Genomic DNA, 22,181 nt, shown 5'->3' on the forward strand with positions numbered 1-22,181 from the left:
CTGATTTGGACCCGAATTGCCACCCCTAACTGCAAGCGTGAAGGATTGATTTCGTGATAATTTAGAGTTGCGGGATGAGGGAAAAAAACAGGGTGCAAATCAATAACAAAAAAAAATATAAAGTAAATAAATAAAAGGATAAGAGGAAAATGCTTGAATTGACGCTTAAAATGAATTTCGGTCTAGAAAAGCCACACTGCTTCGCAGGACGGGGTAGTTTAAAAGAATAAAGCGAAAGGAACATGGCGGGTGCGATCATACCAGCACTAATGCACCGGATCCCATCAGAACTCCGAAGTTAAGCGTGCTTGGGCGAGAGTAGTACTAGGATGGGTGACCCCCTGGGAAGTCCTCGTGTTGCACCCCTCTCTTTTTTGTTTCGAAATCCAAATTTCCTATTCGTTCTTTATCCTGTAGTAATTTAGCTCCGTCGGAACGATTGCTTAATATTTTGCTTCTTGTCGAAGCGTGAAGGAGGATCTGAAGGCGCGAGACAAATCAGGAACGGTACGGCTCGATCAAAGCCCGGATCGTCGCTCAAATTTGTCGGCGCAAATGTATCACCGCAACTAGGGGTGGCAATTTTCGACACGACCTGAAAATACGACACGAACCAAACACGAAATTAATGGGTTTGGGTTGAGGTTTCGGGAATTCGGGTCAGAATCGGGTTGGACCCGATGAACCCGAAAAGAAAACCGGTCGATTTCGGGTCAACCCGTGGTGACCTGATATGACCCGATATGACCCGTTTACGAATTAAAAATAATTTAATAAACATAAAAATAATTTTATCTAACTAAACTAAGTTATTCTTTTTTTCAAAGGCATTAATTACTTAATCCTAAACGAATTTATTTAATTTGTGTGAAGTTGAAATTATTATACTTGGACAAATAATATATTATATTATTTTTCACTTTTGTATTGTTTTAATTTATTTTATATTTTGCTTGGGATAAAACACTTTTACGGTGTTTAATTTATTTTAGATTTGATTTGGAATCATTTATTTAAATTTTTATTACTTGATTATGTAATTAGTTTTGTGAGAAATTGATTTTATTAGAAATTACAGTGATAAATTAATAAATTAAAATTAAGTTTCGGGTCATTTCGGGTCGACCCGCCGCCCCGTAAACCTGAAATTTTCGGGTTCGGGTCAGCATACCTGACCCGTCACGGGTTGGCGGGTCGGGGTTCGGGTCAACAGATTTTCTGGCGGGTCTGTTGACCCGAACCCGACCCGCCAACCTGATTTGGACCCGAATTGCCACCCCTAACTGCAAGCGTGAAGGATTGATTTCGTGATAATTTAGAGTTGCGGGATGAGGGAAAAAAACAGGGTGCAAATCAATAACAAAAAAAAATATAAAGTAAATAAATAAAAGGATAAGAGGAAAATGCTTGAATTGACGCTTAAAATGAATTTCGGTCTAGAAAAGCCACACTGCTTCGCAGGACGGGGTAGTTTAAAAGAATAAAGCGAAAGGAACATGGCGGGTGCGATCATACCAGCACTAATGCACCGGATCCCATCAGAACTCCGAAGTTAAGCGTGCTTGGGCGAGAGTAGTACTAGGATGGGTGACCCCCTGGGAAGTCCTCGTGTTGCACCCCTCTCTTTTTTGTTTCGAAATCCAAATTTCCTATTCGTTCTTTATCCTGTAGTAATTTAGCTCCGTCGGAACGATTGCTTAATATTTTGCTTCTTGTCGAAGCGTGAAGGAGGATCTGAAGGCGCGAGACAAATCAGGAACGGTACGGCTCGATCAAAGCCCGGATCGTCGCTCAAATTTGTCGGCGCAAATGTATCACCGCAACTAGGGGTGGCAATTTTCGACACGACCTGAAAACACGACACGAACCTAACACGAAATTAATGGGTTTGGGTTGAGGTTTCGGGAATTCGGGTCAGAATCGGGTTGGACCCGATGAACCCGAAAAGAAAACCGGTCGATTTCGGGTCAACCCGTGGTGACCTGATATGACCCGATATGACCCGTTTACGAATTAAAAATAATTTAATAAACATAAAAATAATTTTATCTAACTAAACTAAGTTATTCTTTTTTTCAAAGGCATTAATTACTTAATCCTAAACGAATTTATTTAATTTGTGTGAAGTTGAAATTATTATACTTGGACAAATAATATATTATATTATTTTTCACTTTTGTATTGTTTTAATTTATTTTATATTTTGCTTGGGATAAAACACTTTTACGGTGTTTAATTTATTTTAGATTTGATTTGGAATCATTTATTTAAATTTTTATTACTTGATTATGTAATTAGTTTTGTGAGAAATTGATTTTATTAGAAATTACAGTGATAAATTAATAAATTAAAATTAAGTTTCGGGTCATTTCGGGTCGACCCGCCGCCCCGTAAACCTGAAATTTTCGGGTTCGGGTCAGCATACCTGACCCGTCACGGGTTGGCGGGTCGGGGTTCGGGTCAACAGATTTTCTGGCGGGTCTGTTGACCCGAACCCGACCCGCCAACCTGATTTGGACCCGAATTGCCACCCCTAACTGCAAGCGTGAAGGATTGATTTCGTGATAATTTAGAGTTGCGGGATGAGGGAAAAAAACAGGGTGCAAATCAATAACAAAAAAAAATATAAAGTAAATAAATAAAAGGATAAGAGGAAAATGCTTGAATTGACGCTTAAAATGAATTTCGGTCTAGAAAAGCCACACTGCTTCGCAGGACGGGGTAGTTTAAAAGAATAAAGCGAAAGGAACATGGCGGGTGCGATCATACCAGCACTAATGCACCGGATCCCATCAGAACTCCGAAGTTAAGCGTGCTTGGGCGAGAGTAGTACTAGGATGGGTGACCCCCTGGGAAGTCCTCGTGTTGCACCCCTCTCTTTTTTGTTTCGAAATCCAAATTTCCTATTCGTTCTTTATCCTGTAGTAATTTAGCTCCGTCGGAACGATTGCTTAATATTTTGCTTCTTGTCGAAGCGTGAAGGAGGATCTGAAGGCGCGAGACAAATCAGGAACGGTACGGCTCGATCAAAGCCCGGATCGTCGCTCAAATTTGTCGGCGCAAATGTATCACCGCAACTAGGGGTGGCAATTTTCGACACGACCTGAAAACACGACACGAACCTAACACGAAATTAATGGGTTTGGGTTGAGGTTTCGGGAATTCGGGTCAGAATCGGGTTGGACCCGATGAACCCGAAAAGAAAACCGGTCGATTTCGGGTCAACCCGTGGTGACCTGATATGACCCGATATGACCCGTTTACGAATTAAAAATAATTTAATAAACATAAAAATAATTTTATCTAACTAAACTAAGTTATTCTTTTTTTCAAAGGCATTAATTACTTAATCCTAAACGAATTTATTTAATTTGTGTGAAGTTGAAATTATTATACTTGGACAAATAACATATTATATTATTTTTCACTTTTGTATTGTTTTAATTTATTTTATATTTTGCTTGGGATAAAACACTTTTACGGTGTTTAATTTATTTTAGATTTGATTTGGAATCATTTATTTAAATTTTTATTACTTGATTATGTAATTAGTTTTGTGAGAAATTGATTTTATTAGAAATTACAGTGATAAATTAATAAATTAAAATTAAGTTTCGGGTCATTTCGGGTCGACCCGCCGCCCCGTAAACCTGAAATTTTCGGGTTCGGGTCAGCATACCTGACCCGTCACGGGTTGGCGGGTCGGGGTTCGGGTCAACAGATTTTCTGGCGGGTCTGTTGACCCGAACCCGACCCGCCAACCTGATTTGGACCCGAATTGCCACCCCTAACTGCAAGCGTGAAGGATTGATTTCGTGATAATTTAGAGTTGCGGGATGAGGGAAAAAAACAGGGTGCAAATCAATAACAAAAAAAAATATAAAGTAAATAAATAAAAGGATAAGAGGAAAATGCTTGAATTGACGCTTAAAATGAATTTCGGTCTAGAAAAGCCACACTGCTTCGCAGGACGGGGTAGTTTAAAAGAATAAAGCGAAAGGAACATGGCGGGTGCGATCATACCAGCACTAATGCACCGGATCCCATCAGAACTCCGAAGTTAAGCGTGCTTGGGCGAGAGTAGTACTAGGATGGGTGACCCCCTGGGAAGTCCTCGTGTTGCACCCCTCTCTTTTTTGTTTCGAAATCCAAATTTCCTATTCGTTCTTTATCCTGTAGTAATTTAGCTCCGTCGGAACGATTGCTTAATATTTTGCTTCTTGTCGAAGCGTGAAGGAGGATCTGAAGGCGCGAGACAAATCAGGAACGGTACGGCTCGATCAAAGCCCGGATCGTCGCTCAAATTTGTCGGCGCAAATGTATCACCGCAACTAGGGGTGGCAATTTTCGACACGACCTGAAAATACGACACGAACCAAACACGAAATTAATGGGTTTGGGTTGAGGTTTCGGGAATTCGGGTCAGAATCGGGTTGGACCCGATGAACCCGAAAAGAAAACCGGTCGATTTCGGGTCAACCCGTGGTGACCTGATATGACCCGATATGACCCGTTTACGAATTAAAAATAATTTAATAAACATAAAAATAATTTTATCTAACTAAACTAAGTTATTCTTTTTTTCAAAGGCATTAATTACTTAATCCTAAACGAATTTATTTAATTTGTGTGAAGTTGAAATTATTATACTTGGACAAATAATATATTATATTATTTTTCACTTTTGTATTGTTTTAATTTATTTTATATTTTGCTTGGGATAAAACACTTTTACGGTGTTTAATTTATTTTAGATTTGATTTGGAATCATTTATTTAAATTTTTATTACTTGATTATGTAATTAGTTTTGTGAGAAATTGATTTTATTAGAAATTACAGTGATAAATTAATAAATTAAAATTAAGTTTCGGGTCATTTCGGGTCGACCCGCCGCCCCGTAAACCTGAAATTTTCGGGTTCGGGTCAGCATACCTGACCCGTCACGGGTTGGCGGGTCGGGGTTCGGGTCAACAGATTTTCTGGCGGGTCTGTTGACCCGAACCCGACCCGCCAACCTGATTTGGACCCGAATTGCCACCCCTAACTGCAAGCGTGAAGGATTGATTTCGTGATAATTTAGAGTTGCGGGATGAGGGAAAAAAACAGGGTGCAAATCAATAACAAAAAAAAATATAAAGTAAATAAATAAAAGGATAAGAGGAAAATGCTTGAATTGACGCTTAAAATGAATTTCGGTCTAGAAAAGCCACACTGCTTCGCAGGACGGGGTAGTTTAAAAGAATAAAGCGAAAGGAACATGGCGGGTGCGATCATACCAGCACTAATGCACCGGATCCCATCAGAACTCCGAAGTTAAGCGTGCTTGGGCGAGAGTAGTACTAGGATGGGTGACCCCCTGGGAAGTCCTCGTGTTGCACCCCTCTCTTTTTTGTTTCGAAATCCAAATTTCCTATTCGTTCTTTATCCTGTAGTAATTTAGCTCCGTCGGAACGATTGCTTAATATTTTGCTTCTTGTCGAAGCGTGAAGGAGGATCTGAAGGCGCGAGACAAATCAGGAACGGTACGGCTCGATCAAAGCCCGGATCGTCGCTCAAATTTGTCGGCGCAAATGTATCACCGCAACTAGGGGTGGCAATTTTCGACACGACCTGAAAACACGACACGAACCTAACACGAAATTAATGGGTTTGGGTTGAGGTTTCGGGAATTCGGGTCAGAATCGGGTTGGACCCGATGAACCCGAAAAGAAAACCGGTCGATTTCGGGTCAACCCGTGGTGACCTGATATGACCCGATATGACCCGTTTACGAATTAAAAATAATTTAATAAACATAAAAATAATTTTATCTAACTAAACTAAGTTATTCTTTTTTTCAAAGGCATTAATTACTTAATCCTAAACGAATTTATTTAATTTGTGTGAAGTTGAAATTATTATACTTGGACAAATAATATATTATATTATTTTTCACTTTTGTATTGTTTTAATTTATTTTATATTTTGCTTGGGATAAAACACTTTTACGGTGTTTAATTTATTTTAGATTTGATTTGGAATCATTTATTTAAATTTTTATTACTTGATTATGTAATTAGTTTTGTGAGAAATTGATTTTATTAGAAATTACAGTGATAAATTAATAAATTAAAATTAAGTTTCGGGTCATTTCGGGTCGACCCGCCGCCCCGTAAACCTGAAATTTTCGGGTTCGGGTCAGCATACCTGACCCGTCACGGGTTGGCGGGTCGGGGTTCGGGTCAACAGATTTTCTGGCGGGTCTGTTGACCCGAACCCGACCCGCCAACCTGATTTGGACCCGAATTGCCACCCCTAACTGCAAGCGTGAAGGATTGATTTCATGATAATTTAGAGTTGCGGGATGAGGGAAAAAAACAGGGTGCAAATCAATAACAAAAAAAAATATAAAGTAAATAAATAAATGGATAAGAGGAAAATGCTTGAATTGACGCTTAAAATGAATTTCGGTCTACAAAACCCACACTGCTTCGCAGGACGGGGTAGTTTAAAAGAATAAAGCGAAAGGAACATGGCGGGTGCGATCATACCAGCACTAATGCACCGGATCCCATCAGAACTCCGAAGTTAAGCGTGCTTGGGCGAGAGTAGTACTAGGTTGGGTGACCCCCTGGGAAGTCCTCGTGTTGCACCCCTCTCTTTTTTGTTTCGAAATCCAAATTTCCTATTCGTTCTTTATCCTGTAGTAATTTAGCTCCGTCGGAACGATTGCTTAATAGTTTGCTTCTTGTCGAAGCGTGAAGGAGGATCTGAAGGCGCGAGACAAATCAGGAACGGTACGGCTCGATCAAAGCCCGGATCGTCGCTCAAATTTGTCGGCGCAAATGTATCACCGCAACTAGGGGTGGCAATTTTCGACACGACCTGAAAACACGACACGAACCTAACACGAAATTAATGGGTTTGGGTTGAGGTTTCGGGAATTCGGGTCAGAATCGGGTTGGACCCGATGAACCCGAAAAGAAAACCGGTCGATTTCGGGTCAACCCGTGGTGACCTGATATGACCCGTTTACGAATTAAAAATAATTTAATAAACATAAAAATAATTTTATCTAACTAAACTAAGTTATTCTTTTTTTCAAAGGCATTAATTACTTAATCCTAAACGAATTTATTTAATTTGTGTGAAGTTGAAATTATTATACTTGGACAAATAATATATTATATTATTTTTCACTTTTGTATTGTTTTAATTTATTTTATATTTTGCTTGGGATAAAACACTTTTACGGTGTTTAATTTATTTTAGATTTGATTTGGAATCATTTATTTAAATTTTTATTACTTGATTATGTAATTAGTTTTGTGAGAAATTGATTTTATTAGAAATTACAGTGATAAATTAATAAATTAAAATTAAGTTTCGGGTCATTTCGGGTCGACCCGCCGCCCCGTAAACCTGAAATTTTCGGGTTCGGGTCAGCATACCTGACCCGTCACGGGTTGGCGGGTCGGGGTTCGGGTCAACAGATTTTCTGGCGGGTCTGTTGACCCGAACCCGACCCGCCAACCTGATTTGGACCCGAATTGCCACCCCTAACTGCAAGCGTGAAGGATTGATTTCGTGATAATTTAGAGTTGCGGGATGAGGGAAAAAAACAGGGTGCAAATCAATAACAAAAAAAAATATAAAGTAAATAAATAAAAGGATAAGAGGAAAATGCTTGAATTGACGCTTAAAATGAATTTCGGTCTAGAAAAGCCACACTGCTTCGCAGGACGGGGTAGTTTAAAAGAATAAAGCGAAAGGAAAATGGCGGGTGCGATCATACCAGCACTAATGCACCGGATCCCATCAGAACTCCGAAGTTAAGCGTGCTTGGGCGAGAGTAGTACTAGGATGGGTGACCCCCTGGGAAGTCCTCGTGTTGCACCCCTCTCTTTTTTGTTTCGAAATCCAAATTTCCTATTCGTTCTTTATCCTGTAGTAATTTAGCTCCGTCGGAACGATTGCTTAATATTTTGCTTCTTGTCGAAGCGTGAAGGAGGATCTGAAGGCGCGAGACAAATCAGGAACGGTACGGCTCGATCAAAGCCCGGATCGTCGCTCAAATTTGTCGGCGCAAATGTATCACCGCAACTAGGGGTGGCAATTTTCGACACGACCTGAAAACACGACACGAACCTAACACGAAATTAATGGGTTTGGGTTGAGGTTTCGGGAATTCGGGTCAGAATCGGGTTGGACCCGATGAACCCGAAAAGAAAACCGGTCGATTTCGGGTCAACCCGTGGTGACCTGATATGACCCGATATGACCCGTTTACGAATTAAAAATAATTTAATAAACATAAAAATAATTTTATCTAACTAAACTAAGTTATTCTTTTTTTCAAAGGCATTAATTACTTAATCCTAAACGAATTTATTTAATTTGTGTGAAGTTGAAATTATTATACTTGGACAAATAACATATTATATTATTTTTCACTTTTGTATTGTTTTAATTTATTTTATATTTTGCTTGGGATAAAACACTTTTACGGTGTTTAATTTATTTTAGATTTGATTTGGAATCATTTATTTAAATTTTTATTACTTGATTATGTAATTAGTTTTGTGAGAAATTGATTTTATTAGAAATTACAGTGATAAATTAATAAATTAAAATTAAGTTTCGGGTCATTTCGGGTCGACCCGCCGCCCCGTAAACCTGAAATTTTCGGGTTCGGGTCAGCATACCTGACCCGTCACGGGTTGGCGGGTCGGGGTTCGGGTCAACAGATTTTCTGGCGGGTCTGTTGACCCGAACCCGACCCGCCAACCTGATTTGGACCCGAATTGCCACCCCTAACTGCAAGCGTGAAGGATTGATTTCGTGATAATTTAGAGTTGCGGGATGAGGGAAAAAAACAGGGTGCAAATCAATAACAAAAAAAAATATAAAGTAAATAAATAAAAGGATAAGAGGAAAATGCTTGAATTGACGCTTAAAATGAATTTCGGTCTAGAAAAGCCACACTGCTTCGCAGGACGGGGTAGTTTAAAAGAATAAAGCGAAAGGAACATGGCGGGTGCGATCATACCAGCACTAATGCACCGGATCCCATCAGAACTCCGAAGTTAAGCGTGCTTGGGCGAGAGTAGTACTAGGATGGGTGACCCCCTGGGAAGTCCTCGTGTTGCACCCCTCTCTTTTTTGTTTCGAAATCCAAATTTCCTATTCGTTCTTTATCCTGTAGTAATTTAGCTCCGTCGGAACGATTGCTTAATATTTTGCTTCTTGTCGAAGCGTGAAGGAGGATCTGAAGGCGCGAGACAAATCAGGAACGGTACGGCTCGATCAAAGCCCGGATCGTCGCTCAAATTTGTCGGCGCAAATGTATCACCGCAACTAGGGGTGGCAATTTTCGACACGACCTGAAAACACGACACGAACCTAACACGAAATTAATGGGTTTGGGTTGAGGTTTCGGGAATTCGGGTCAGAATCGGGTTGGACCCGATGAACCCGAAAAGAAAACCGGTCGATTTCGGGTCAACCCGTGGTGACCTGATATGACCCGATATGACCCGTTTACGAATTAAAAATAATTTAATAAACATAAAAATAATTTTATCTAACTAAACTAAGTTATTCTTTTTTTCAAAGGCATTAATTACTTAATCCTAAACGAATTTATTTAATTTGTGTGAAGTTGAAATTATTATACTTGGACAAATAACATATTATATTATTTTTCACTTTTGTATTGTTTTAATTTATTTTATATTTTGCTTGGGATAAAACACTTTTACGGTGTTTAATTTATTTTAGATTTGATTTGGAATCATTTATTTAAATTTTTATTACTTGATTATGTAATTAGTTTTGTGAGAAATTGATTTTATTAGAAATTACAGTGATAAATTAATAAATTAAAATTAAGTTTCGGGTCATTTCGGGTCGACCCGCCGCCCCGTAAACCTGAAATTTTCGGGTTCGGGTCAGCATACCTGACCCGTCACGGGTTGGCGGGTCGGGGTTCGGGTCAACAGATTTTCTGGCGGGTCTGTTGACCCGAACCCGACCCGCCAACCTGATTTGGACCCGAATTGCCACCCCTAACTGCAAGCGTGAAGGATTGATTTCGTGATAATTTAGAGTTGCGGGATGAGGGAAAAAAACAGGGTGCAAATCAATAACAAAAAAAAATATAAAGTAAATAAATAAAAGGATAAGAGGAAAATGCTTGAATTGACGCTTAAAATGAATTTCGGTCTAGAAAAGCCACACTGCTTCGCAGGACGGGGTAGTTTAAAAGAATAAAGCGAAAGGAACATGGCGGGTGCGATCATACCAGCACTAATGCACCGGATCCCATCAGAACTCCGAAGTTAAGCGTGCTTGGGCGAGAGTAGTACTAGGATGGGTGACCCCCTGGGAAGTCCTCGTGTTGCACCCCTCTCTTTTTTGTTTCGAAATCCAAATTTCCTATTCGTTCTTTATCCTGTAGTAATTTAGCTCCGTCGGAACGATTGCTTAATATTTTGCTTCTTGTCGAAGCGTGAAGGAGGATCTGAAGGCGCGAGACAAATCAGGAACGGTACGGCTCGATCAAAGCCCGGATCGTCGCTCAAATTTGTCGGCGCAAATGTATCACCGCAACTAGGGGTGGCAATTTTCGACACGACCTGAAAATACGACACGAACCAAACACGAAATTAATGGGTTTGGGTTGAGGTTTCGGGAATTCGGGTCAGAATCGGGTTGGACCCGATGAACCCGAAAAGAAAACCGGTCGATTTCGGGTCAACCCGTGGTGACCTGATATGACCCGATATGACCCGTTTACGAATTAAAAATAATTTAATAAACATAAAAATAATTTTATCTAACTAAACTAAGTTATTCTTTTTTTCAAAGGCATTAATTACTTAATCCTAAACGAATTTATTTAATTTGTGTGAAGTTGAAATTATTATACTTGGACAAATAATATATTATATTATTTTTCACTTTTGTATTGTTTTAATTTATTTTATATTTTGCTTGGGATAAAACACTTTTACGGTGTTTAATTTATTTTAGATTTGATTTGGAATCATTTATTTAAATTTTTATTACTTGATTATGTAATTAGTTTTGTGAGAAATTGATTTTATTAGAAATTACAGTGATAAATTAATAAATTAAAATTAAGTTTCGGGTCATTTCGGGTCGACCCGCCGCCCCGTAAACCTGAAATTTTCGGGTTCGGGTCAGCATACCTGACCCGTCACGGGTTGGCGGGTCGGGGTTCGGGTCAACAGATTTTCTGGCGGGTCTGTTGACCCGAACCCGACCCGCCAACCTGATTTGGACCCGAATTGCCACCCCTAACTGCAAGCGTGAAGGATTGATTTCGTGATAATTTAGAGTTGCGGGATGAGGGAAAAAAACAGGGTGCAAATCAATAACAAAAAAAAATATAAAGTAAATAAATAAAAGGATAAGAGGAAAATGCTTGAATTGACGCTTAAAATGAATTTCGGTCTAGAAAAGCCACACTGCTTCGCAGGACGGGGTAGTTTAAAAGAATAAAGCGAAAGGAACATGGCGGGTGCGATCATACCAGCACTAATGCACCGGATCCCATCAGAACTCCGAAGTTAAGCGTGCTTGGGCGAGAGTAGTACTAGGATGGGTGACCCCCTGGGAAGTCCTCGTGTTGCACCCCTCTCTTTTTTGTTTCGAAATCCAAATTTCCTATTCGTTCTTTATCCTGTAGTAATTTAGCTCCGTCGGAACGATTGCTTAATATTTTGCTTCTTGTCGAAGCGTGAAGGAGGATCTGAAGGCGCGAGACAAATCAGGAACGGTACGGCTCGATCAAAGCCCGGATCGTCGCTCAAATTTGTCGGCGCAAATGTATCACCGCAACTAGGGGTGGCAATTTTCGACACGACCTGAAAACACGACACGAACCTAACACGAAATTAATGGGTTTGGGTTGAGGTTTCGGGAATTCGGGTCAGAATCGGGTTGGACCCGATGAACCCGAAAAGAAAACCGGTCGATTTCGGGTCAACCCGTGGTGACCTGATATGACCCGATATGACCCGTTTACGAATTAAAAATAATTTAATAAACATAAAAATAATTTTATCTAACTAAACTAAGTTATTCTTTTTTTCAAAGGCATTAATTACTTAATCCTAAACGAATTTATTTAATTTGTGTGAAGTTGAAATTATTATACTTGGACAAATAACATATTATATTATTTTTCACTTTTGTATTGTTTTAATTTATTTTATATTTTGCTTGGGATAAAACACTTTTACGGTGTTTAATTTATTTTAGATTTGATTTGGAATCATTTATTTAAATTTTTATTACTTGATTATGTAATTAGTTTTGTGAGAAATTGATTTTATTAGAAATTACAGTGATAAATTAATAAATTAAAATTAAGTTTCGGGTCATTTCGGGTCGACCCGCCGCCCCGTAAACCTGAAATTTTCGGGTTCGGGTCAGCATACCTGACCCGTCACGGGTTGGCGGGTCGGGGTTCGGGTCAACAGATTTTCTGGCGGGTCTGTTGACCCGAACCCGACCCGCCAACCTGATTTGGACCCGAATTGCCACCCCTAACTGCAAGCGTGAAGGATTGATTTCGTGATAATTTAGAGTTGCGGGATGAGGGAAAAAAACAGGGTGCAAATCAATAACAAAAAAAAATATAAAGTAAATAAATAAAAGGATAAGAGGAAAATGCTTGAATTGACGCTTAAAATGAATTTCGGTCTAGAAAAGCCACACTGCTTCGCAGGACGGGGTAGTTTAAAAGAATAAAGCGAAAGGAACATGGCGGGTGCGATCATACCAGCACTAATGCACCGGATCCCATCAGAACTCCGAAGTTAAGCGTGCTTGGGCGAGAGTAGTACTAGGATGGGTGACCCCCTGGGAAGTCCTCGTGTTGCACCCCTCTCTTTTTTGTTTCGAAATCCAAATTTCCTATTCGTTCTTTATCCTGTAGTAATTTAGCTCCGTCGGAACGATTGCTTAATATTTTGCTTCTTGTCGAAGCGTGAAGGAGGATCTGAAGGCGCGAGACAAATCAGGAACGGTACGGCTCGATCAAAGCCCGGATCGTCGCTCAAATTTGTCGGCGCAAATGTATCACCGCAACTAGGGGTGGCAATTTTCGACACGACCTGAAAATACGACACGAACCAAACACGAAATTAATGGGTTTGGGTTGAGGTTTCGGGAATTCGGGTCAGAATCGGGTTGGACCCGATGAACCCGAAAAGAAAACCGGTCGATTTCGGGTCAACCCGTGGTGACCTGATATGACCCGATATGACCCGTTTACGAATTAAAAATAATTTAATAAACATAAAAATAATTTTATCTAACTAAACTAAGTTATTCTTTTTTTCAAAGGCATTAATTACTTAATCCTAAACGAATTTATTTAATTTGTGTGAAGTTGAAATTATTATACTTGGACAAATAATATATTATATTATTTTTCACTTTTGTATTGTTTTAATTTATTTTATATTTTGCTTGGGATAAAACACTTTTACGGTGTTTAATTTATTTTAGATTTGATTTGGAATCATTTATTTAAATTTTTATTACTTGATTATGTAATTAGTTTTGTGAGAAATTGATTTTATTAGAAATTACAGTGATAAATTAATAAATTAAAATTAAGTTTCGGGTCATTTCGGGTCGACCCGCCGCCCCGTAAACCTGAAATTTTCGGGTTCGGGTCAGCATACCTGACCCGTCACGGGTTGGCGGGTCGGGGTTCGGGTCAACAGATTTTCTGGCGGGTCTGTTGACCCGAACCCGACCCGCCAACCTGATTTGGACCCGAATTGCCACCCCTAACTGCAAGCGTGAAGGATTGATTTCATGATAATTTAGAGTTGCGGGATGAGGGAAAAAAACAGGGTGCAAATCAATAACAAAAAAAAATATAAAGTAAATAAATAAAAGGATAAGAGGAAAATGCTTGAATTGACGCTTAAAATGAATTTCGGTCTAGAAAAGCCACACTGCTTCGCAGGACGGGGTAGTTTAAAAGAATAAAGCGAAAGGAACATGGCGGGTGCGATCATACCAGCACTAATGCACCGGATCCCATCAGAACTCCGAAGTTAAGCGTGCTTGGGCGAGAGTAGTACTAGGATGGGTGACCCCCTGGGAAGTCCTCGTGTTGCACCCCTCTCTTTTTTGTTTCGAAATCCAAATTTCCTATTCGTTCTTTATCCTGTAGTAATTTAGCTCCGTCGGAACGATTGCTTAATATTTTGCTTCTTGTCGAAGCGTGAAGGAGGATCTGAAGGCGCGAGACAAATCAGGAACGGTACGGCTCGATCAAAGCCCGGATCGTCGCTCAAATTTGTCGGCGCAAATGTATCACCGCAACTAGGGGTGGCAATTTTCGACACGACCTGAAAACACGACACGAACCTAACACGAAATTAATGGGTTTGGGTTGAGGTTTCGGGAATTCGGGTCAGAATCGGGTTGGACCCGATGAACCCGAAAAGAAAACCGGTCGATTTCGGGTCAACCCGTGGTGACCTGATATGACCCGATATGACCCGTTTACGAATTAAAAATAATTTAATAAACATAAAAATAATTTTATCTAACTAAACTAAGTTATTCTTTTTTTCAAAGGCATTAATTACTTAATCCTAAACGAATTTATTTAATTTGTGTGAAGTTGAAATTATTATACTTGGACAAATAATATATTATATTATTTTTCACTTTTGTATTGTTTTAATTTATTTTATATTTTGCTTGGGATAAAACACTTTTACGGTGTTTAATTTATTTTAGATTTGATTTGGAATCATTTATTTAAATTTTTATTACTTGATTATGTAATTAGTTTTGTGAGAAATTGATTTTATTAGAAATTACAGTGATAAATTAATAAATTAAAATTAAGTTTCGGGTCATTTCGGGTCGACCCGCCGCCCCGTAAACCTGAAATTTTCGGGTTCGGGTCAGCATACCTGACCCGTCACGGGTTGGCGGGTCGGGGTTCGGGTCAACAGATTTTCTGGCGGGTCTGTTGACCCGAACCCGACCCGCCAACCTGATTTGGACCCGAATTGCCACCCCTAACTGCAAGCGTGAAGGATTGATTTCATGATAATTTAGAGTTGCGGGATGAGGGAAAAAAACAGGGTGCAAATCAATAACAAAAAAAAATATAAAGTAAATAAATAAAAGGATAAGAGGAAAATGCTTGAATTGACGCTTAAAATGAATTTCGGTCTAGAAAAGCCACACTGCTTCGCAGGACGGGGTAGTTTAAAAGAATAAAGCGAAAGGAACATGGCGGGTGCGATCATACCAGCACTAATGCACCGGATCCCATCAGAACTCCGAAGTTAAGCGTGCTTGGGCGAGAGTAGTACTAGGATGGGTGACCCCCTGGGAAGTCCTCGTGTTGCACCCCTCTCTTTTTTGTTTCGAAATCCAAATTTCCTATTCGTTCTTTATCCTGTAGTAATTTAGCTCCGTCGGAACGATTGCTTAATATTTTGCTTCTTGTCGAAGCGTGAAGGAGGATCTGAAGGCGCGAGACAAATCAGGAACGGTACGGCTCGATCAAAGCCCGGATCGTCGCTCAAATTTGTCGGCGCAAATGTATCACCGCAACTAGGGGTGGCAATTTTCGACACGACCTGAAAACACGACACGAACCTAACACGAAATTAATGGGTTTGGGTTGAGGTTTCGGGAATTCGGGTCAGAATCGGGTTGGACCCGATGAACCCGAAAAGAAAACCGGTCGATTTCGGGTCAACCCGTGGTGACCTGATATGACCCGATATGACCCGTTTACGAATTAAAAATAATTTAATAAACATAAAAATAATTTTATCTAACTAAACTAAGTTATTCTTTTTTTCAAAGGCATTAATTACTTAATCCTAAACGAATTTATTTAATTTGTGTGAAGTTGAAATTATTATACTTGGACAAATAATATATTATATTATTTTTCACTTTTGTATTGTTTTAATTTATTTTATATTTTGCTTGGGATAAAACACTTTTACGGTGTTTAATTTATTTTAGATTTGATTTGGAATCATTTATTTAAATTTTTATTACTTGATTATGTAATTAGTTTTGTGAGAAATTGATTTTATTAGAAATTACAGTGATAAATTAATAAATTAAAATTAAGTTTCGGGTCATTTCGGGTCGACCCGCCGCCCCGTAAACCTGAAATTTTCGGGTTCGGGTCAGCATACCTGACCCGTCACGGGTTGGCGGGTCGGGGTTCGGGTCAACAGATTTTCTGGCGGGTCTGTTGACCCGAACCCGACCCGCCAACCTGATTTGGACCCGAATTGCCACCCCTAACTGCAAGCGTGAAGGATTGATTTCATGATAATTTAGAGTTGCGGGATGAGGGAAAAAAACAGGGTGCAAATCAATAACAAAAAAAAATATAAAGTAAATAAATAAAAGGATAAGAGGAAAATGCTTGAATTGACGCTTAAAATGAATTTCGGTCTAGAAAAGCCACACTGCTTCGCAGGACGGGGTAGTTTAAAAGAATAAAGCGAAAGGAACATGGCGGGTGCGATCATACCAGCACTAATGCACCGGATCCCATCAGAACTCCGAAGTTAAGCGTGCTTGGGCGAGAGTAGTACTAGGATGGGTGACCCCCTGGGAAGTCCTCGTGTTGCACCCCTCTCTTTTTTGTTTCGAAATCCAAATTTCCTATTCGTTCTTTATCCTGTAGTAATTTAGCTCCGTCGGAACGATTGCTTAATATTTTGCTTCTTGTCGAAGCGTGAAGGAGGATCTGAAGGCGCGAGACAAATCAGGAACGGTACGGCTCGATCAAAGCCCGGATCGTCGCTCAAATTTGTCGGCGCAAATGTATCACCGCAACTAGGGGTGGCAATTTTCGACACGACCTGAAAACACGACACGAACCTAACACGAAATTAATGGGTTTGGGTTGAGGTTTCGGGAATTCGGGTCAGAATCGGGTTGGACCCGATGAACCCGAAAAGAAAACCGGTCGATTTCGGGTCAACCCGTGGTGACCTGATATGACCCGATATGACCCGTTTACGAATTAAAAATAATTTAATAAACATAAAAATAATTTTATCTAACTAAACTAAGTTATTCTTTTTTTCAAAGGCATTAATTACTTAATCCTAAACGAATTTATTTAATTTGTGTGAAGTTGAAATTATTATACTTGGACAAATAATATATTATATTATTTTTCACTTTTGTATTGTTTTAATTTATTTTATATTTTGCTTGGGATAAAACACTTTTACGGTGTTTAATTTATTTTAGATTTGATTTGGAATCATTTATTTAAATTTTTATTACTTGATTATGTAATTAGTTTTGTGAGAAATTGATTTTATTAGAAATTACAGTGATAAATTAATAAATTAAAATTAAGTTTCGGGTCATTTCGGGTCGACCCGCCGCCCCGTAAACCTGAAATTTTCGGGTTCGGGTCAGCATACCTGACCCGTCACGGGTTGGCGGGTCGGGGTTCGGGTCAACAGATTTTCTGGCGGGTCTGTTGACCCGAACCCGACCCGCCAACCTGATTTGGACCCGAATTGCCACCCCTAACTGCAAGCGTGAAGGATTGATTTCGTGATAATTTAGAGTTGCGGGATGAGGGAAAAAAACAGGGTGCAAATCAATAACAAAAAAAAATATAAAGTAAATAAATAAAAGGATAAGAGGAAAATGCTTGAATTGACGCTTAAAATGAATTTCGGTCTAGAAAAGCCACACTGCTTCGCAGGACGGGGTAGTTTAAAAGAATAAAGCGAAAGGAACATGGCGGGTGCGATCATACCAGCACTAATGCACCGGATCCCATCAGAACTCCGAAGTTAAGCGTGCTTGGGCGAGAGTAGTACTAGGATGGGTGACCCCCTGGGAAGTCCTCGTGTTGCACCCCTCTCTTTTTTGTTTCGAAATCCAAATTTCCTATTCGTTCTTTATCCTGTAGTAATTTAGCTCCGTCGGAACGATTGCTTAATATTTTGCTTCTTGTCGAAGCGTGAAGGAGGATCTGAAGGCGCGAGACAAATCAGGAACGGTACGGCTCGATCAAAGCCCGGATCGTCGCTCAAATTTGTCGGCGCAAATGTATCACCGCAACTAGGGGTGGCAATTTTCGACACGACCTGAAAACACGACACGAACCTAACACGAAATTAATGGGTTTGGGTTGAGGTTTCGGGAATTCGGGTCAGAATCGGGTTGGACCCGATGAACCCGAAAAGAAAACCGGTCGATTTCGGGTCAACCCGTGGTGACCTGATATGACCCGATATGACCCGTTTACGAATTAAAAATAATTTAATAAACATAAAAATAATTTTATCTAACTAAACTAAGTTATTCTTTTTTTCAAAGGCATTAATTACTTAATCCTAAACGAATTTATTTAATTTGTGTGAAGTTGAAATTATTATACTTGGACAAATAATATATTATATTATTTTTCACTTTTGTATTGTTTTAATTTATTTTATATTTTGCTTGGGATAAAACACTTTTACGGTGTTTAATTTATTTTAGATTTGATTTGGAATCATTTATTTAAATTTTTATTACTTGATTATGTAATTAGTTTTGTGAGAAATTGATTTTATTAGAAATTACAGTGATAAATTAATAAATTAAAATTAAGTTTCGGGTCATTTCGGGTCGACCCGCCGCCCCGTAAACCTGAAATTTTCGGGTTCGGGTCAGCATACCTGACCCGTCACGGGTTGGCGGGTCGGGGTTCGGGTCAACAGATTTTCTGGCGGGTCTGTTGACCCGAACCCGACCCGCCAACCTGATTTGGACCCGAATTGCCACCCCTAACTGCAAGCGTGAAGGATTGATTTCATGATAATTTAGAGTTGCGGGATGAGGGAAAAAAACAGGGTGCAAATCAATAACAAAAAAAAATATAAAGTAAATAAATAAAAGGATAAGAGGAAAATGCTTGAATTGACGCTTAAAATGAATTTCGGTCTACAAAACCCACACTGCTTCGCAGGACGGGGTAGTTTAAAAGAATAAAGCGAAAGGAACATGGCGGGTGCGATCATACCAGCACTAATGCACCGGATCCCATCAGAACTCCGAAGTTAAGCGTGCTTGGGCGAGAGTAGTACTAGGTTGGGTGACCCCCTGGGAAGTCCTCGTGTTGCACCCCTCTCTTTTTTGTTTCGAAATCCAAATTTCCTATTCGTTCTTTATCCTGTAGTAATTTAGCTCCGTCGGAACGATTGCTTAATAGTTTGCTTCTTGTCGAAGCGTGAAGGAGGATCTGAAGGCGCGAGACAAATCAGGAACGGTACGGCTCGATCAAAGCCCGGATCGTCGCTCAAATTTGTCGGCGCAAATGTATCACCGCAACTAGGGGTGGCAATTTTCGACACGACCTGAAAACACGACACGAACCTAACACGAAATTAATGGGTTTGGGTTGAGGTTTCGGGAATTCGGGTCAGAATCGGGTTGGACCCGATGAACCCGAAAAGAAAACCGGTCGATTTCGGGTCAACCCGTGGTGACCTGATATGACCCGATATGACCCGTTTACGAATTAAAAATAATTTAATAAACATAAAAATAATTTTATCTAACTAAACTAAGTTATTCTTTTTTTCAAAGGCATTAATTACTTAATCCTAAACGAATTTATTTAATTTGTGTGAAGTTGAAATTATTATACTTGGACAAATAATATATTATATTATTTTTCACTTTTGTATTGTTTTAATTTATTTTATATTTTGCTTGGGATAAAACACTTTTACGGTGTTTAATTTATTTTAGATTTGATTTGGAATCATTTATTTAAATTTTTATTACTTGATTATGTAATTAGTTTTGTGAGAAATTGATTTTATTAGAAATTACAGTGATAAATTAATAAATTAAAATTAAGTTTCGGGTCATTTCGGGTCGACCCGCCGCCCCGTAAACCTGAAATTTTCGGGTTCGGGTCAGCATACCTGACCCGTCACGGGTTGGCGGGTCGGGGTTCGGGTCAACAGATTTTCTGGCGGGTCTGTTGACCCGAACCCGACCCGCCAACCTGATTTGGACCCGAATTGCCACCCCTAACTGCAAGCGTGAAGGATTGATTTCATGATAATTTAGAGTTGCGGGATGAGGGAAAAAAACAGGGTGCAAATCAATAACAAAAAAAAATATAAAGTAAATAAATAAATGGATAAGAGGAAAATGCTTGAATTGACGCTTAAAATGAATTTCGGTCTACAAAACCCACACTGCTTCGCAGGACGGGGTAGTTTAAAAGAATAAAGCGAAAGGAACATGGCGGGTGCGATCATACCAGCACTAATGCACCGGATCCCATCAGAACTCCGAAGTTAAGCGTGCTTGGGCGAGAGTAGTACTAGGTTGGGTGACCCCCTGGGAAGTCCTCGTGTTGCACCCCTCTCTTTTTTGTTTCGAAATCCAAATTTCCTATTCGTTCTTTATCCTGTAGTAATTTAGCTCCGTCGGAACGATTGCTTAATAGTTTGCTTCTTGTCGAAGCGTGAAGGAGGATCTGAAGGCGCGAGACAAATCAGGAACGGTACGGCTCGATCAAAGCCCGGATCGTCGCTCAAATTTGTCGGCGCAAATGTATCACCGCAACTAGGGGTGGCAATTTTCGACACGACCTGAAAACACGACACGAACCTAACACGAAATTAATGGGTTTGGGTTGAGGTTTCGGGAATTCGGGTCAGAATCGGGTTGGACCCGATGAACCCGAAAAGAAAACCGGTCGATTTCGGGTCAACCCGTGGTGACCTGATATGACCCGATATGACCCGTTTACGAATTAAAAATAATTTAATAAACATAAAAATAATTTTATCTAACTAAACTAAGTTATTCTTTTTTTCAAAGGCATTAATTACTTAATCCTAAACGAATTTATTTAATTTGTGTGAAGTTGAAATTATTATACTTGGACAAATAATATATTATATTATTTTTCACTTTTGTATTGTTTTAATTTATTTTATATTTTGCTTGGGATAAAACACTTTTACGGTGTTTAATTTATTTTAGATTTGATTTGGAATCATTTATTTAAATTTTTATTACTTGATTATGTAATTAGTTTTGTGAGAAATTGATTTTATTAGAAATTACAGTGATAAATTAATAAATTAAAATTAAGTTTCGGGTCATTTCGGGTCGACCCGCCGCCCCGTAAACCTGAAATTTTCGGGTTCGGGTCAGCATACCTGACCCGTCACGGGTTGGCGGGTCGGGGTTCGGGTCAACAGATTTTCTGGCGGGTCTGTTGACCCGAACCCGACCCGCCAACCTGATTTGGACCCGAATTGCCACCCCTAACTGCAAGCGTGAAGGATTGATTTCATGATAATTTAGAGTTGCGGGATGAGGGAAAAAAACAGGGTGCAAATCAATAACAAAAAAAAATATAAAGTAAATAAATAAATGGATAAGAGGAAAATGCTTGAATTGACGCTTAAAATGAATTTCGGTCTACAAAACCCACACTGCTTCGCAGGACGGGGTAGTTTAAAAGAATAAAGCGAAAGGAACATGGCGGGTGCGATCATACCAGCACTAATGCACCGGATCCCATCAGAACTCCGAAGTTAAGCGTGCTTGGGCGAGAGTAGTACTAGGTTGGGTGACCCCCTGGGAAGTCCTCGTGTTGCACCCCTCTCTTTTTTGTTTCGAAATCCAAATTTCCTATTCGTTCTTTATCCTGTAGTAATTTAGCTCCGTCGGAACGATTGCTTAATAGTTTGCTTCTTGTCGAAGCGTGAAGGAGGATCTGAAGGCGCGAGACAAATCAGGAACGGTACGGCTCGATCAAAGCCCGGATCGTCGCTCAAATTTGTCGGCGCAAATGTATCACCGCAACTAGGGGTGGCAATTTTCGACACGACCTGAAAACACGACACGAACCTAACACGAAATTAATGGGTTTGGGTTGAGGTTTCGGGAATTCGGGTCAGAATCGGGTTGGACCCGATGAACCCGAAAAGAAAACCGGTCGATTTCGGGTCAACCCGTGGTGACCTGATATGACCCGATATGACCCGTTTACGAATTAAAAATAATTTAATAAACATAAAAATAATTTTATCTAACTAAACTAAGTTATTCTTTTTTTCAAAGGCATTAATTACTTAATCCTAAACGAATTTATTTAATTTGTGTGAAG

At 39.6% G+C, this 22,181-nt stretch overlaps 18 non-coding genes across 18 annotated transcripts; all 18 read left to right on the plus strand.

Annotated features, from left to right (window-relative positions):
• Positions 1-247: 247 nt before the first annotated feature.
• On the plus strand, positions 248-366 carry LOC140034645 (5S ribosomal RNA). The gene has a single exon (XR_011838504.1). It is a non-coding gene; the product is annotated as a 5S ribosomal RNA (ribosomal RNA).
• A 1,135-nt stretch (positions 367-1,501) lies between these two features.
• On the plus strand, positions 1,502-1,620 carry LOC140034646 (5S ribosomal RNA). Its single transcript, XR_011838505.1, has one exon. It is a non-coding gene; the product is annotated as a 5S ribosomal RNA (ribosomal RNA).
• Positions 1,621-2,755: 1,135 nt separating this feature from the next.
• LOC140034647 (5S ribosomal RNA) lies at positions 2,756-2,874 on the plus strand. Its single transcript, XR_011838506.1, has one exon. It is a non-coding gene; the product is annotated as a 5S ribosomal RNA (ribosomal RNA).
• Positions 2,875-4,009: 1,135 nt separating this feature from the next.
• LOC140034649 (5S ribosomal RNA) lies at positions 4,010-4,128 on the plus strand. Its single transcript, XR_011838508.1, has one exon. It is a non-coding gene; the product is annotated as a 5S ribosomal RNA (ribosomal RNA).
• Positions 4,129-5,263: 1,135 nt separating this feature from the next.
• LOC140034650 (5S ribosomal RNA) lies at positions 5,264-5,382 on the plus strand. Its single transcript, XR_011838509.1, has one exon. It is a non-coding gene; the product is annotated as a 5S ribosomal RNA (ribosomal RNA).
• A 1,135-nt stretch (positions 5,383-6,517) lies between these two features.
• Positions 6,518-6,636, plus strand: LOC140034683 (5S ribosomal RNA). The gene has a single exon (XR_011838543.1). It is a non-coding gene; the product is annotated as a 5S ribosomal RNA (ribosomal RNA).
• Positions 6,637-7,761: 1,125 nt separating this feature from the next.
• Positions 7,762-7,880, plus strand: LOC140034651 (5S ribosomal RNA). The gene has a single exon (XR_011838510.1). It is a non-coding gene; the product is annotated as a 5S ribosomal RNA (ribosomal RNA).
• Positions 7,881-9,015: 1,135 nt separating this feature from the next.
• LOC140034652 (5S ribosomal RNA) lies at positions 9,016-9,134 on the plus strand. Its single transcript, XR_011838511.1, has one exon. It is a non-coding gene; the product is annotated as a 5S ribosomal RNA (ribosomal RNA).
• Positions 9,135-10,269: 1,135 nt separating this feature from the next.
• Positions 10,270-10,388, plus strand: LOC140034653 (5S ribosomal RNA). Its single transcript, XR_011838512.1, has one exon. It is a non-coding gene; the product is annotated as a 5S ribosomal RNA (ribosomal RNA).
• A 1,135-nt stretch (positions 10,389-11,523) lies between these two features.
• Positions 11,524-11,642, plus strand: LOC140034655 (5S ribosomal RNA). Its single transcript, XR_011838514.1, has one exon. It is a non-coding gene; the product is annotated as a 5S ribosomal RNA (ribosomal RNA).
• Positions 11,643-12,777: 1,135 nt separating this feature from the next.
• Positions 12,778-12,896, plus strand: LOC140034656 (5S ribosomal RNA). Its single transcript, XR_011838515.1, has one exon. It is a non-coding gene; the product is annotated as a 5S ribosomal RNA (ribosomal RNA).
• A 1,135-nt stretch (positions 12,897-14,031) lies between these two features.
• Positions 14,032-14,150, plus strand: LOC140034657 (5S ribosomal RNA). Its single transcript, XR_011838516.1, has one exon. It is a non-coding gene; the product is annotated as a 5S ribosomal RNA (ribosomal RNA).
• A 1,135-nt stretch (positions 14,151-15,285) lies between these two features.
• On the plus strand, positions 15,286-15,404 carry LOC140034658 (5S ribosomal RNA). The gene has a single exon (XR_011838517.1). It is a non-coding gene; the product is annotated as a 5S ribosomal RNA (ribosomal RNA).
• A 1,135-nt stretch (positions 15,405-16,539) lies between these two features.
• LOC140034659 (5S ribosomal RNA) lies at positions 16,540-16,658 on the plus strand. Its single transcript, XR_011838518.1, has one exon. It is a non-coding gene; the product is annotated as a 5S ribosomal RNA (ribosomal RNA).
• Positions 16,659-17,793: 1,135 nt separating this feature from the next.
• LOC140034660 (5S ribosomal RNA) lies at positions 17,794-17,912 on the plus strand. The gene has a single exon (XR_011838519.1). It is a non-coding gene; the product is annotated as a 5S ribosomal RNA (ribosomal RNA).
• A 1,135-nt stretch (positions 17,913-19,047) lies between these two features.
• LOC140034684 (5S ribosomal RNA) lies at positions 19,048-19,166 on the plus strand. Its single transcript, XR_011838544.1, has one exon. It is a non-coding gene; the product is annotated as a 5S ribosomal RNA (ribosomal RNA).
• Positions 19,167-20,301: 1,135 nt separating this feature from the next.
• On the plus strand, positions 20,302-20,420 carry LOC140034685 (5S ribosomal RNA). Its single transcript, XR_011838545.1, has one exon. It is a non-coding gene; the product is annotated as a 5S ribosomal RNA (ribosomal RNA).
• A 1,135-nt stretch (positions 20,421-21,555) lies between these two features.
• LOC140034686 (5S ribosomal RNA) lies at positions 21,556-21,674 on the plus strand. Its single transcript, XR_011838546.1, has one exon. It is a non-coding gene; the product is annotated as a 5S ribosomal RNA (ribosomal RNA).
• Positions 21,675-22,181: the final 507 nt, after the last annotated feature.

Source organism: Coffea arabica, unplaced genomic scaffold (genome assembly GCF_036785885.1).
Source record: "Coffea arabica cultivar ET-39 unplaced genomic scaffold, Coffea Arabica ET-39 HiFi ptg000200l, whole genome shotgun sequence".
Classification (NCBI taxonomy): Eukaryota; Viridiplantae; Streptophyta; class Magnoliopsida; order Gentianales; family Rubiaceae; genus Coffea; species Coffea arabica.